The sequence below is a fragment of the Narcine bancroftii genome, chromosome 8 (genome assembly GCF_036971445.1).
Source record: "Narcine bancroftii isolate sNarBan1 chromosome 8, sNarBan1.hap1, whole genome shotgun sequence".
Classification (NCBI taxonomy): Eukaryota; Metazoa; Chordata; class Chondrichthyes; order Torpediniformes; family Narcinidae; genus Narcine; species Narcine bancroftii.
The window spans coordinates 157984451-157999473 of record NC_091476.1 but is presented as its reverse complement, the minus strand read 5'-3'; positions in this window follow the sequence as shown (position 1 = coordinate 157999473).

The following is a 15023-nucleotide window of genomic DNA, read 5'->3' as shown; positions in this document are numbered from 1 at the left end:
GAAGTGGAATGGGATCATCTCAAATGAGAGAATGCTGTTTAAAGATGAGGTACATTTAAAACAAAGGTTGCAAGTATCTACAACTCTCTGACTATATGACTCCACAAATATATTGTTATATTCATCATTTTGAGCTTTACTTACTTTATCCTTTGAAGACATTTAAACATGAGCAAGATCACTGTGAAATGAACATTTTGGATTACAAGTATTTTGATGAAAGGCCATGGACTAAATCATTAACTCAGTTTATCTTTCCAAAGATTCGACCTTTGTTGAGTATTTCTGTTTTCACTCTGAATATTTTGGGAATTATTCTGGTTTCAGTACATAAATATATACAGAAAAAGGAGTCTGGATTTTTAAAAATGCCCCAAGGTGTTTACGTAAGGTTTACTGAGGCAAAGATGGCACTAGCCCTCTACAATTCACCTATTGATGCAACAAGTCCACAATAGATGCCATCTCCCATTCAGCCCAACAACTGGACAACTATTTATCAACTACAGCTCTGCCTTCAACATCATAGTCCAAAACAAACTCATCCCCAAACTCAGGGACCTTGGCATCAGCATTCCCTTCAATGACTGAATCCTCAACTTCCTGTCTGGCTGACCACATCAGCACCTCACCTATGATCAGCCTCAACAGTGGTGCCCGAAAGGCTGTGTACTCAGCTGTGCTCCCAGTTCACCCGTGACAGCATGGCCAAGCACTGTTCCAAGTCCATCTATAGGTAAAATATTTTAGTGCGGGTCTTAAAGCAGAAGAGGCAAATGAGCAAACATGGAAGGCTTATATGGGCAAACGTCCTCATAAATAGGATGAAAGCAAAATAAAACAGTCACAAGACAGAATTTTAAAACGAAATAGAAATGTTTAGAAGGTCAGGCAGCATCTTTGGAGACAGAAACAAGGTGAATATTTTGCCAGGTCTCTGACTTAAGATGATAGATTTTGGGCTGGAGAAAATCATGGAAACAGCAGTAATGATGAATGTCCTATCAAGTATAAACAGGTGGCTCAAAATATTCATATTAAAATTAAAGTATTTATCAACTGGAGGCCAAGGCAACTGAAGTGGAATCCCCTGAAAATGGACCAAGTGACCACCATATCCCACATGGACATCCCCAGGATCCTCTCGACTCTTTTCCCTCCAAATTCTCTCAAGAAGAGAAAATATTGTGCACATTGTGGTGCAACTGGAGTAGTCAGAAACTTGCTTCTCTATAAGAAACCTATTGTTGGGAGGTCAGAGCTTAACCAGCCCATGGCGTACAATGGGTTTTCATTGGAAACAGTGAGAATTCACTGTGGTATTAAATGGGTTTTCATTGGAATTAGTGAGAATTCACCGTGGTATTACCATGATTCCTTCTGAACACAATGGAGCCATTTGTCCCATCAAAGTTCTCAGATCAACTAGTCTCATATTTCTTGCTTTATTTTCCATTCTCTTTATTTGTTTTACTAATAACCTAAAGGGTAACTTATAATAACCTATTATACGTTAATCTATTAGCATGTCTCGAGGATTGGTTAAAAAAAAGCAAAAGGCCTGGAAGAAATCCACCCAGTCAGGAAGCAGAAGTGCCTACAATACCCAGGTTTGAACCTGGATCCTTGGAACGGCGTGGTAGCAGCACCAATTGCTGTATCACTATGCTTCCTCATTTACTGCATTGTTTCCTGAACTGCACGTTCATGCAGGATATAATATTAGATACATTTCAATTAATAAGTTGATTTTCACAAAATCTGTCAAAGTACTCATGAACAATTCCATGTATGAGGCATTTACTGGCATCTTGTTCCATTATGTTAGAATTTTCAATAAAATGTTAACTGTGACAAGAAGTTATAAAAGATTATTTACAATGATTGAAAATTAGATTTAAAATAATGTATCAAATTCAACATAATCATAAATCAAAATGTATTTCTCTTTACACAACAGGAGAGGTGCCACTTTGAAGATAAAATCTCACTGCTTCAAATAATTGCAGAGCTATTAAAATAAGTTTTATTAGTTTGCATGCCAGTTTCAGAATTGGCCTTTGAATACAAGGAATACTTGCCACGATAATTCATATCAACTCTACTGACAGTTGTCTATGTCCCATCCCACTCAAGTGTGAATGTGTGAACTATTCATCTCCACCATTAGCCATGGAATGAAGTATCCTGAAGCCATGCCCTTGCAGTTAGGGATTTCAATCAAGCCAACCTCAATAGTGGTCTACAAGAATACCACCAACACATCTCCTGTCCCTCCACCATCAAGAATGCCTATAGTCCACCCCTGCACTTTGGCAATATACATTATCAGTCCATATTTCAGGAGCTGAAGGAAGAGGACCACATGGTAAAGCTGTACAGCATTAGTCCAAGGTAATGACTCACTCGAGTTGGTAGATGGTTCTATATTCAAGGACTCCGTGAAACAACCTCAATGAACGGATCAATGCCATCACCGACTTCAGCATGTGTGTGGAAGACTGAGTGCCAAAGAGGTCAACCCGTACATTCCCCAACCAGAAACCATAACTGAACCAAGATGTCCATCCACTAGTGGTCTATGACGTTCAAATCCAGCGATGTCCTCCACAAGGTCATTGAAGATGCCAAGAGGCAATATAAAGCCAAACCTGAGTCCCAGGTGAACCTCATGTACATCGATTAACTGTGGCAGGGCATCCATGATAGGATGTGCTACAGAGCAAAGCTGGGCAGAACAGCAAGCAACAGTGTATCACTCCCCAACAAGCACAATGCTCATCGAGCAGGAGGTTTGAGAATCAGCAGCTCCCACCACAGCAACCTCAATGCAAACCCGTACCCACAGACACCACAACAGACGACCGATCGGACTTTCTGAGACAGAACCTGCAGAACAAAACTGTGGTGGATGGAGTCCATGGAAGTGTCCTGAGATCCCGTACAGTCCAGGTAGCAGGAATGTTCACAGACATCTTTAACCTGTCTCTGCAACAGACAGAAGTTTCGGCCTGTTGTAAGAAGGCTACTGTCACCTTGGTGCCAAAGGAAAACATGATAATGGAACTACGACTCGGTGGCTCAACTCCACCATTGTGAAGTGCTTTAAGAGGATGGTCATGGCTCAGATCAACTCTAACCTCTCAGTCAGTCTCAGCCCTCTTCAACTCATCTATCAATGCAACAGGTCCACAACAGATGCCACCTCCCATTCAGCCCAAGAACAACTGGACAACAAGGATACCTATATCAGACAACTATTTATCAATTACAGCTCTGCCTTCAACATCATAGTCCAAAACAAACTCATCCCCAAACTCTGGGACCTTGGACTCAGCATTCCTTCAATAACTGGATCCTCAACTTCCTGTCTGGCCAACCACATCAGCACCTCACCTATTATTGATGCACTATGTCCTGTAAGAATGAATCACTATGCAGTACAGAACCTCCTCTACCCAAGACCACAAGAAACAGCACTGAATCATTAACACAGCTCAGACCATCCCACAAAGCTCCCATTCCTCCAACTCTAACTATACTTCCCAATGCCTCAAAAAAAACAGCTAGCATATTGAAGGATTCATCCCACCTCAGTTATACTCTTCTCACTTGCAAGCTCCTTTACATATTGATGTTCAGACCCATGCTGAGAGTTATATGAGCTTCCACTCTGGCAGGATGACTTCAGTTTGTTTACTCAGGAATCTGCTGCTTAGGCCCCCAACTAATGGAGTTGGCTACCACTTCCAGTCTGAAAGGAATCATTTCTAAACTTTGCCCAAAGCTCTGATTAAGATGGTTGCCAGACTCCTAACATGCTCCTTGACACAGTATACCAGTGGTTCTCAACCATTTTCTTTCCACTCACATACCATAGTGCTCTGTGATTAGTAAGGGATTGCTTAAGGTGATATGTGGGTAGAAAGAAAAAGTTTTAAAAGCACTAATTGACTCATTATGTGCATAGTTTCATATCTCCAAAGGAAATGGGCCAATGACAATTTTTCTCAAGCAAAATATTTCAATAACAGTTGGGTCTAGAGCAGTGATTCTCATCCTTCCCGCCCCACTCACATCCCACCTTAAGCAATCCCTTACTAATCACAGAGCACCGACGGCAGAGGGATTCCTTAAAGTGGGATGTGAGTGGAAAGGAAAAGGTTGAGAACCACTGTTTTATAAATTCAATGTCGTCTTGTCCCAATGCGAGATGTTTTTGGTGGCTTTAAGTAACTTTCTGGGACAAGTTACAGAAATTTCTTTTCCACTAAGTGCTGATTTAATTTTAATTAGGAAATATTGAAGGCACAAGTCCAAAATTGAAAATATTAATTTATCAATTGAAATTTGTTAAATTAGTATTTGCAGCAGCCAAAAAATGTATTGCAATTACTTGGAAATTGGATACAACTTTAACTGTGCCAAGGTGACGTGCCGAAATTCAAAGTTGTACACCTTGAGAAAAAAATACTTATAATTTAGGAAGTACAGTTTCCTAAAAAAAAATTTGGCACCCATACCCTCAAATAATGGGATCAAATTTGTAGTGATATCCTTTTTATCCCTCTAGTCCTGCGAGATTCTCCTCTGTATGATTATGTTAGAACAAATGAGATGTATTTGATGACATTTCTCTCTGCAATCCAAAGATTTATTTTCTTTCTCTTCTTCTTTCCTTTTTACACCTACAAAGCTTTATTTTTTTTCAATTTATATATTGTTTCTTTGAGGGGGGAGGGCGCAAGAGGTTGGGTGGGAGGGAGGGAATTTTTGGGGTGGGGTGAACACCATCAGGTATGTAATCAATTTTTTTCTTTTTGGATATCTGTAGTATTATAACAATTATAGTTACTGCATGTATGGAATATTAAAATATATCAAAAAAAGGAACCGACATTGGAATGACCATTTTCAACACAATTCTTGTGTCCCACTTCTAAGTGACCTCGAAAATACATACAGTAGAAGTGTTTGAGCTGAAGGCTAAGAGTGTTAAATCAAGCACAGTGCACTGAGTAGAGCAAGTGGGAAGCTGCACATTTGATGCCATGAGGCTTATGGTGAAGTATTCACTGAGCATATCAATAGGTAATGATTAGACTTGTCATAACAGTGTATCCAGGTCTTTAGAAATTGTGTCCGGCTCTTATTAATTTCAACGCTTTGCAGCGTTTGCCGTGATGGATCATATCCGCCCTATTTTGTGCCATCACCACCACATGGTACATGCCTGCCATGGATTTTGCATCATCTGCAACAGCCACAATGCTTCTCTAAAAGGAGCAGATTGGAATGTAAACATAGCAGGTAAGCTTAAACATATTAACCATTCACACAAGTCTTCATGTCAGAGGTGCAACTAATAGAATGGTTGCCACTGGATGTTCACAGTTAATGAAGATTGAAGCAAATGAGCTAGAGCACGAAAGTGGCGCGACACGTGCACTGGTTCATCCTTATTACATCCATATCTTCCTTGGGGCCTTTCACGTATCACCTCCATTATTTTGTATATAGCTTTGGAAACTGACAGATAGTCAATAGAAAATGTTATCTGCATATGATATTTATTTCAATTTTCTTTTCTTTGGCTTGGCTTCGCGGACGAAGATTTATGGAGAGGTAATGTCCACGTCAGCTGCAGGCTCGTTTGTGGCTGACAAGTCCGATGCGGGACAGGCAGACACGGTTGCAAGGGGAAATTGGTGGGTTGGGGTTGGGTGTTGGGTTTTTCCTCCTTTGTCTTTTGTCAGTGAGGTGGGCTCTGTGGTCTTCTTCAAAGGAGGCTGCTGCCCGCCGAATGGTGAGGCGCCAAGATGCACGGTTTGAGGCGAGATCAGCCCACTGGCGGTGGTCAATGGGGCAGGCACCAAGAGCTTTCTTTAGGCCGTCCTTGTATCTCTTCTTTGGTGCACCTCTGTCTCGGTGGCCAGTGGAGAGCTCGCCATAGAACACGATCTTGGGAAGGCGATGGTCCTCCATTCTGGAGGCGTGACCTACCCAGCTCAGTTGGATCTTCAGCAGCGTGGATTCGATGCTGTCGGCCTCTGCCATCTCGAGTACTTCGATGTTGGAGATGAAGTTGCTCCAATGAATGTTGAGGATGGAGTGGAGACAACGCTGGTGGAAGCGTTCTAGGAGCCGTAGGTGGTGCCGGTAGAGGACCCATGATTCGGAGCCGAACAGGAGTGTGGGTATGACAACGGCTCTGTATACACTAATCTTTGTGAGGTTTTTCAGTTGGTTGTTTTTCCAGACTCTTTTGTGTAGTCTTCCAAAGGCGCTATTTGCCTTGGCGAGTCTGTTGTCTATCTCGTTGTCGATCCTTGCATCCGATGAAATGGTGCAGCCGAGATAGGTAAACTTTCAATTTAAATACACATAAAGCATAAAGTTGATATTGCATTGCAAAAAGCTTTCTGTTCAATAAATAGGGTTATGGTGAAACTGAATTATGTAACAATTGAGATTATTATTTTTCTGCATTGCGTGAATGTGTTTTCTTGTGTGGCGTTCTTAATTCATTTTCATACGACAATTTGACCACCACTGTAACTAATGTAAAAACTTTCAACTGAAACATGATTGGGAAGCTCTATAAGTGTAGAGCTTCTATACATAGTTCAAGTAGACATGTCTGAACATACTATTCATTGCCTTTTTGCTGCTCTGCTGATGTCCAATATGCAGTCTTTAGGTATTTATTCTTTTATATTAACTTCTCAGTTCAATTTCACTTGAAAACCCACACGATATATTTGAGGACATTCATTCCAGCAATCGATGGTCAACATGTTCCAATGGAGCAAACTACTTTCAGTTGTGGTGTAATCATTGCCTCAGAGGTAGAAAGAAGGAAATTAAACCAATTGTCCAGCTATTTCAGGTTAATTCATCTGCATATTCTGAAAGAATGCTTTCAGGTACTGAACTATATGTTGAATTACATTTCTCTAAGTTAGGTTGGAGTACTCCTCCGCTCCACTTACATACATTTCATGAAAGTTAGAACCTGTTCCCATGCTAGCAGACTAAATAAACTGTATCAGTGATGTTACTTTTCTACACAATGATTATGTTTAGAACAGACTATCACTCATGTCCATGTGTAGCCAAAATATGCCAACAATAGGCACAGTTAAACACGTTACAAAAATTGTTGTTTTGCGGCAACATTACAGATACAATTATTGGTCTAAATTACATTCTTTAAAATAAATAATAAATATATCAGTGCAAAAAAAAAAGTGAGGTTGTGTCTGTGGTTCATTGTCCATTCAGAAATCTGATGTGAAGGGGTAGAAGCTGTTTTTGTACTGCTGGGTGGTTGCCCTCTTAATGGAGTGAAGGCTGATGTCCATGATGGTGCTGGCCAAGTTCATAACTCTCTATAACCTTTTCCTGTTCAGTGCATTGGCACCTCTATATCACCTCTATATCTATATCAGACAGTACACCTGTAGAAATTTGCAAGAGTCTTTGGTGACATACCTCATCTCCACATGAGCTGGCGAGCTTTGTTCATAATTGAATCGATAAGGAGACCCAGGATAGATCTTCAGAGATGTTAGCAACCAGAAATTTTAAGATCTTAACACTTTCCACTGCTGACTCCTTGCTGAGGACTGGTTTGTGTTCTCCTGATTTCCCCTTCCTGGATTTCACAATCAATTATTTAGTTTTGCCAATGTTGAGTGCAATGTTGTTGTGACACCACTCAAGTCTGCAGATGGTGTGATTGTAGGCAATACAAAAAAGTGCTGGAGAAACTCAGTAGTCATTCAGTAGAAAGCAATGGGATATAAACAACATTTTGGGCCTGAGCCCTTCATCAAGGTATGAGCAAAAAGCAGACAGGTGTCTGAATGAAAAGGTGGGGAGGGGAGAAGAGAGGAGGGAAGAAGAGCTGGAAGGATTCATAGACACACAGTGTAAGTCTCAAAGGCAAACTTCAACAAATTGCTTTACTCAAAACATATCTTCATGCGCTGTGAAGGACATCATTAACTCTTTCGTCTGATTTTTGTTCCTTGAAAATTTTACTTTTAAACTTATTTAAATAACTTTAGTTTTAATCAAATCAGATTGAAATTACAGAATACTTACAAAATATTAATTGCAAGAAAAGCAAATTGATTCAATGAATCTTCCTGCTGATGAGCAGAAGAGAAAAGAGCTGAAATAGTTACAATTTTTTTTAAAAATCAAACATTGTTTTCTAACACCCACACACAAATTGAGGTTTATGATTAAAAGTAGTTGTGAATTGAATAGAAACTTCCTTTAAAAATAATAAGTAATTGCTACTGTGGGAATGGAAATGTAATGGTGTTTTATGAGTCAACTCAATGTCCTGAAAATCCAACCTTCTCTAAATTGCGAGAATTCACCCATCCTCTGCAAAATCTCTCTCTGGGATGGCCTCTCTTTCAAACCTGCTACCACTGCTCAAAGTCAAGAAAGGAAAACACTACAGATTTTAGAAATAGGACAGAAAAACAGCAGATGCTGAAAATGTTTAGAATGTCAGACAGCATCTGCAGGGAGAACTCATTAGTGTCTGAAGACAATGACCTTTCAGTGGAGCTCAAATTCTTCCTGTGGCTAAATCGTCACCAAAACAAAAAAAAAATCAACATGTAGCATCAGCTGGGAGATTCATTGAATCATTTTGCTTTTCTTGCAATTAATATTTTGTAAGTATTCTGTAATTTCAATCTGATTTGATTAAAACTAAAGTTATTTAAATAAGTTTAAAAGTAAAATTTTCAAGGAAAAAAATCAGACAGAAGAGTTAATGATGTCCTTCACAGCGCATGAAGATATGTTTTGAGTAAAGCAATTTGTTGAAGTTTGCCTTTGGGACTTACACTGTGTGTCTAACTGTGGTAACCACCAAAACCTAGGCACTCTTTGCACCATGCAACAAATGCACCAGTGTTTCCAATCTTTGAAGTCTCGCAGAAGCCAGCAACACACGCAGTGAGGCGAGGTTTTGGTCTTGCTGTCAAAGAGCTGCTGCGGTGTTGATGTACAGATTAAAAATCCTGTGGCCTTTCAGTGTCTGCATTTCCAGGGGGTTATTTATAATTCTTCCCATTAGTGAGGCAATAAAATGGAATGGCCCCTTCTTCAGTTTTATTTTAAGAGCATAAGAAATAAAGACTGGAATAAGTTAATCAGACCTTTGAACCTGATCAGCCATCCCTCAAGATTATCGTTGTTCTTTGACCTCAGAATCATTTCCCAGCACAAATCCCACATCTGTTGATTCCCTTCATATCTAATCTGTTTTGAATTAACTCAGTGGTTGTGCCTCCATAGCTTGCTGGATGGAAATCCATCCTCTACATAACAGAATTTCTTCATATCTGCATCCTTATTCTTAGACTGTGCTCTCTAGTTCTATACTTGAAGCGGGCAAGGCTTCTGGCAACTATATGTCAACCTTCTACAGGAGTTCTATTGAAAGCGTCCTGGCCGCTGTATCACAGTGTAGTACGGCTGCTGCAGAGAAAGGGATTGGAGGTCAATCCACAGGACCATAAGAGTGGCGGAGGATCACTCTCATCCCTATAGATGAGACCTAACAGGATCATTGTCTGAGGAGAGCATGCAAAATTATTGAGGACCCCTTCCACACTGCACACAGCATCTTTCAGCTACTCCTGTCAGAAAAGAGATATAGGAGGATCAGAGGCCACTCCACCAGTCTGAGGAACCGCTCCTTCCCATGGGCAGTGAGAATACTGAACGAGCACAGGAGCTCCTGACACGCTTACCACCCGAGACTCTCATATTCATGAAACAATATTTATTTATTTCTATAGATGAATACTTAGTCTGCATATGTATTATTTGTTTGTATGCGTGTTATGTCTGGTTGTGACTTGACTATACTCCTGAGCCAGGGAAAACCTTGTGGAAACTTCTGAGGAATTTAAACTTATTGCATCCAGTGGAAAAGCCAAGTAAAATTAGGTGAGAATTAACTTAATGGCATCCTGCTTGGTTGAAAATCAACCTGCTTTTGACACAGATTCAAGATGATAGTGCCTAGTCTTTCAATCAAAGCAAAATTTATGCTGGAATCAGATTTGATGTCAGGTGACGAATGATTTAAAAAAAACAGCTGGACAAATGCATGACACCATCAGATGCAGCTTTAAGCTTGAGTAATGTCTTTGCTGAGAGGAACATGTGATCATTATCTAAATCATTTTAAACTTATGACATTAAAATAACAGAATAAACAACTGTCGATCACCAGCTTAGATCTCAATAGTTTACAAATGAATACTACCTGGAATTAAAGGCTCTTGTTTTGGGGCATTAAACTATTAGTTTATTCTTTACGAGAGGCCTGTTGGTGGGAAATTCAGTTGCACAAGGAGCCCAAGGTAGGTGTGGATTTTCATAAGTTTTAAACGATCATAGATCCTGATGATATCATGGAATAGGGCAAAGAATTTGAGTAAATTCGTGGTCAGATCTAGCTTTGTGGTATCATGGAGTTAGATGCCTGGAAGTATACTGGGTAAGTATACTGTGGTGATCCTGGGAAAATTGACTCTGACTATCAATCCTATCTTTGTCTCTCATAATTTTATGCCGTTATGTCAGGTTGTCATTCAGCCTCCATTGTTCCAGGGAAAGAAATCCAAGTTTGTCTGACCTCTGCTAGCAACTAATGCCCTCCAATCTAGGTAACTTTCTGGTGAACTTCTCCAGCACGTTCTCCAAAATTACCACATCCTTCCTAAAGTGTGATGTTCAGAACTGCACACAATACTCCATATATGGCCTAACCAAAGTTTAATGCAATGGTAACTTGACTTCCCAACTTTTGTACTCAATGCTCTGACTGATGGAGGCAGGCACAGATTTAAACCCTACAAACCCTCCATTTATTAATACTCCTAAGGATTCTGCCATTTCAGAATCCTTCACTGCATCTCAGAACTAGATTGAACATACTTCACAAGGCATGATTAATGGAGGAAGTTCTCCAATGAAGAAAAAGAATAAACCAAGATTGGCATTGTTAAAACAAGATGGATCTCCTTCACCAACAGAAAATGCTTTTATCAGCTGCTCATAGAGGAACTTGGCCTTCCATGTGTGTTAGAGATAATACACTCAATAAGTATGCCTTACAGAACTCATATTTATTCTTTAGGATTAAGTAAGCACTCTCTAATTTTATGCCTACTATTAAAATAATTATTATAAATTAACTGATTAATTTATGTACATTCATTGTCATGCATTCACTTTTTTCCAATCACTTTAACCACATAACAATTACAGCAGGGAAATAGGCTATTTTAGCCCTTCTAGTCCACACCGAACTAAGTACTCTTCTCTAGTCCCTGCCCATAACCCTCCATTCCCCCCCCCCCATCCATATACCTATCCAATTTTTCCTTAAATGACAAAATGGACCCTGCTGCCACTACTTCTCCCAGTAGCTCATTCCATACAGCCATCACTCTCTGAGTGAAGAAGTTCCCCCTCATGTTACTTCTAAACTTTTGCCCCTTAACTCTTAACTCATGACCTCTTGTTTCAATCTCTCCTACTCTCAATAGAAAAAGCCTATCCACATCAAATCTATCTATCCCTCTCATAATCTTAAATACCTCTATCAAATCCTCTTTCAACCTTCTACACTCCAAAGAATAAAGACCTAATTTGGTCAATCTTTCTTTGTAACCCAGGTAACATTTTCATAAAATTTCTCTGCACTTTCTCTATCTTGTTGATATCCTTCCTATAATTTGGTGACCAGAACAGCACACAGTATTCTAAATTTGGCCTCAATGCCTTGAACAGTATCAACATCAATTCCCAATCCTGTATTCTATGCTTTCATTTATAAAGACCAGCATACTAAAAGCCTTCTTCACCACCCTATTCACATGAGATTCTACCTTAAGGGAACAATGCACCATTATTCCTAGATCTTTCTGCTCCACTGCATTTCTCAATGCCCTCCCATTTACTACGTACGCCCTGTTTTGATTATTCCTTCCAAAATGAAGCACTTCACGCTTCTCAGCATTAAATTCCATCTGCCATCTTTCAGCCCACTCTTTTAAGCCGTCCAAATCCCTCTGTAACCTTCTTCATTATCCACAATTCCACCTATTTTAGTATCATCTGCATATTTACTAATCCAATTTACCACCCCATCATCCAGATCATTAATGTATATGACAAACAGCAATGGACCCAATACAGATGCCTGAGGCACACCGCTTGTCACTGCCCTCCAGCCTGACAAACTGTTATCCACTATGACTCTCTGGCATCTCCCTTCCAGCCACTGTTGAATTCATTTGACCATCTCAAAATTAATACCTTACGAATGAACCTTCCTAACTAACCTTCCATGTGGAACTTTAGCGAAGGCCTTACTGAAGTCCATATAGACAACATCCACTGCTCTACCTTTATCAACATTCCTAGTCACCTCTTCAAAAAATTCAACAAGATTGGTCAAACAAGACCTACGATGCATAAATCCATGTTGTGGGTTCCTGATCAGACCCTGTCTCTCCAGATACTTATACATAATATATCTAAAAATGCTTTCCATTAATTTACCTATCAATCTCGTCAAACTGACAGGCCGATAATTGCTAGACTCGCTCCTCGAACCCTTTTTAAACAAAGGAACCACACCAATCCTCCGGCACTGTACCCATCTCTAAAGACATTTAGAAAATCACTATCAGAGCCTCTGCTATTTCCTCACTAACTTCTCTCAAGGTCCTGGGGAAAATCCCATCAGGACCTGGAAACTTATCCACTTTTATATGCTTCAAAAGCTCCAGTACTTCTTTCTTAATCACTGTAGTCTCCATAATGACCCTCTTTGCTTCCTTTACCCCGCACTATTCAATATCCTTCTCCTTAGTGAATACTGAAGAAAATAAATTGTTCAAGATCTCCCCCATCTCTTTTGGCTCCACACTCAGTTTCTGCTCTGATTCTCTAAGGGACCAATCTTATCCCTCACTCTCCTTTTGCTATTAACTTATTTGTAGAAAACTTTTGGGTTTATTTTTACCCTGCTTGCTGTAGCCACCTTGTACCTTTTAGCTTTTGTGATTTCTTTCTTAAGATTCTTTTTGCATTCAATGTATTCTTGAACATCTCATTTTTTCTTTGTTTCTTATATTTATTGTAGGTCTCCCTCTCTTTCAAAACCAAGTTTCCAATATCCCTTGAAAACCATGGATCTCTTAAACTTTTGACCCTGCCTTTTAACCCAACATATTTTGTACCCTCAAAATCTCATCTTTAAAAGACCTCCATTTCTCTACTACACCCTGCCCATAAAACAAATCGTCCCAATCCACTCCTTGCAAATCCTTTCACATCTCCTCAAATCAAACTCCCCACCCCCACCCCCAGTCGAAAACCTCAACCCTGGGCCCTGACCTATCCCTTTCCATAATTACATTGAAGCCAATGAGAATATGATCACAGGACCCAAGGTTTCATTTATATAGTGCTTTTGAAATGCAATCTGTGTTTTGAAGGCAAGCGGCAAATGATTCACACAAAGACCTACAAACAACAATGCACTAAAGCGACAAAGATACCTTGGTCAAGATATATGAAGAACTTAGTACTTTTCTTTGAATAGTACCAAGGGACCTTTTATGTCCAATCAATGTGATGCACTCTTAGTTTCACCAGTGCACCTGTACAATGCACATTTGGTCATTCTTCCTTGATGTTACACTGAAGGTTCAGTCTGGAATTGTATATTGACTTCATGGAGCAGGCTTTCAGCCCTTCATTTCTTATCAGATTCCATAATCTGCAGCCCTTTGTTGTCTTCACATCTCCTCCCATCCTCCGTTACCATCTCCAACCTTCTGTCCCCCATCTAGCTCCATCTGCCCATCAACACCTCTTCACCTCGAACTACATATCACTTGCCAGCTCCTGCCTCGCCTCTCCCTCTCAATTCTTTGTTCTGGCCATCTCCCATTTACACTATCAGTCCTGACAATCCTTGACAATCCGTTTCCCTTCACAGATGTTGCCTGACCTGCTGAATTCTTCTGGTAATTTGTTTATTGCTTCATTTTCAAAGGCTGTTAGAACATAGAACAACCAACATAACAGCACAATACAGACCCTTTGGCCCATGATGTTGTGCTGACCTATATAAACCTACTTAAAAATCTAAACCTTCCCTATCTCTATTCTTCCCACATTTATGTGCCTGTCCTGTCTAGAGTCTTTTAAATGTCCACCACCAACCCTGGCAATGCATTCCAGCCACCCTCTACTCTGTGTAGAAAAAAAAAAGATCCCTGACATCTCCCCTAAACTTTCCTCTCCTCATCTTAAATAGACATCCTCTGGTCATGCAATTATTAACATAACAATTTCTAGCCCAGGTAGTCAACACATGCACTTCCAAATAGCCTTGCAAGTGATCAAAAGCTGAACCTTAAAGTTCCCAAATCTTAAATAAGTAGTGAAAAAATTGTCCAAGTTTTCTCCACTAATAGTAACCCAATCTTTCACAACTAAAAGTGATTCGGTACATTGTCAAATTTATATAAAGAGATGATATATCATATTAAGTAACAGCAATATTTATATGGATAGAGCACAATGTTTCTCCTAATGTACATCAGGTGAAAAAAAAATATCACAGCTCCAAAGATGAGCAGCACCTCCTTGCTAGACATGTGAAATTAAATATTTATCACAAAAATGTTGTGGGTTGACAGCTGATCAACTCTGTATGTCAAACTCGATTCAAGCATTTCATGCAGACCAGATGCAACTCAGAATCAATGCAAGAAAATGTGTAGACTTACACCTATAGAACATATGGTTTGTAACACTACTAATGCACGGGGTGGAACACAAAAGTCTGCAGACGCTGTGATTGCAGTAAAATTACACAGAAATGCAGGAGAAACTCAGCCGGTCTCACAGCGTTCATAGGAGGTAGAGATATATTATCAACATTTCAGGTCTGAACC